The following is a 1,376-nucleotide window of genomic DNA, read 5'->3' as shown; positions in this document are numbered from 1 at the left end:
GGCAGCGCGATTCCGCCCGCGGCTCTGCCGGTGCGGGGCCGGCGCCGCCTCGGGGGCTGCAGGCCTCGGGCTGCGGGCTTTGCCGCCCGGGCGCGGGCGGGCTGCGGACCCCGTCGCTCCTCTGCCGGGGCGGCGGCACCGGGACCCGCCGGGACCAGACCCGAGCCGGCGGCGAGGCCGGAACGTCCGCTCCGGGCTCCTGCTCCCGAGCGCAGGGCGGGGCGGGGCCGCGCGGGACTCGGCGTCCGGGCGGGTCTGACACCGGCGTGCTGGTTTCGCTGCGAGAGCGAGTAGAGCGCGTGCGATTCGGAGGACGACCCGCTTTGCTTTCCACTCTTGACCGCCAATGAGAACCAGTAATTAAGCCCTTGAAAGGTATCTGAAGTCTGTTCAGAATGGTGAGTTTAAGTGATTGTTTTCCCTCTTTCTCCAAGAAAAAAGTTGTTTCTTCCCTGGAGACCCGGAGGGCCGGTTGGGGCGTGCGATGATGCTACCCAAAACTGGTGTGCTGCCGGGGAGCACAAAGGCAGGCTGTGTGCTTGGAGGCAGGCTGGCCTCCCTCCAGCCCCGAGAGCGCTGGGTTTGCAGAAACCCTCCCGGGCAGGCTTCTGGGGAGGCCTGGGAGGGACCGGGGCAGAGCCAGACCGAGGCTCCCACAGTGTCACAGGGAGGGGCCCACCCAGGGGCCGTGGCTGCGTTTCCCCACCAGGTCCTCCCTGCAGCCAGCTCCGGCCTCCCTCCACACCCTGCCTGTTGCTCTGTTTTGCTCCAAAAGCACCGATACCTTTGGCAGGTGAAGGCTGTGAGACCAGACTCAGGGTGTCGTTCTCAGCTCAGGGAAGCCGAGGCTTACTCAGGAAGTGGCAAGATCTGGCTCCAGGGCTCGGCCTCTTCACCCAGTGCCACACTGTCTTTCAGAGGCTGGGAGGACAGGTGCACGATGGCCCGACATCACCAGTGGGGCCCCGGGTCTGCGTGTTCGCGGAGAGAGTTTCTCCTGAGGCTCTCTTATCCTCGTTCCTGGGCTCCCCCCCAGGTCTGGCTTCTGGCTCCGCAGAGCAAGACAAGACCACAGTGAGCCCTGCTTGGTCTGACCCTCTGATTTTAAAGATGGGGAAACCGAGGCACACCGGTACGTGGTTTGCCACTGATCACAGCAGCTGGTTAAAACTGAGGACAGGACAAGCATGTGATCTATCAGCACTCTCTGAAGAGGGCTACCAGGAGTGGCGGTGTTCTGGGTCCCTCCACCCCTCTGCCGCCAGGGTCACGCGGCCCCTCCTTGTTGGTCGTCACGGACGTGGCATCAATTCCTGGCTGGGGTTCACAGCTCAGGTGGACACTGTTGAAGGTCTGTGTTGACCTTTTTTTTTTTT

The 1,376-nt window shown here is 63.7% G+C and overlaps 1 protein-coding gene across 1 annotated transcript in view; it reads right to left on the bottom strand.

Annotated features, from left to right (window-relative positions):
- FANCA (Fanconi anemia, complementation group A) overlaps positions 1-1,376 on the bottom strand; it is a 75,292-nt gene that overhangs the window by 73,363 nt on the left and 553 nt on the right. The gene's annotated exons all lie outside the window — the stretch shown is intronic.

Source organism: Propithecus coquereli, unplaced genomic scaffold (assembly GCF_000956105.1).
Source record: "Propithecus coquereli isolate 6110/MARCELLA unplaced genomic scaffold, Pcoq_1.0 Scaffold531, whole genome shotgun sequence".
Classification (NCBI taxonomy): domain Eukaryota; kingdom Metazoa; phylum Chordata; class Mammalia; order Primates; family Indriidae; genus Propithecus; species Propithecus coquereli.
This window is presented reverse-complemented; position numbering and strand designations above follow the sequence as displayed.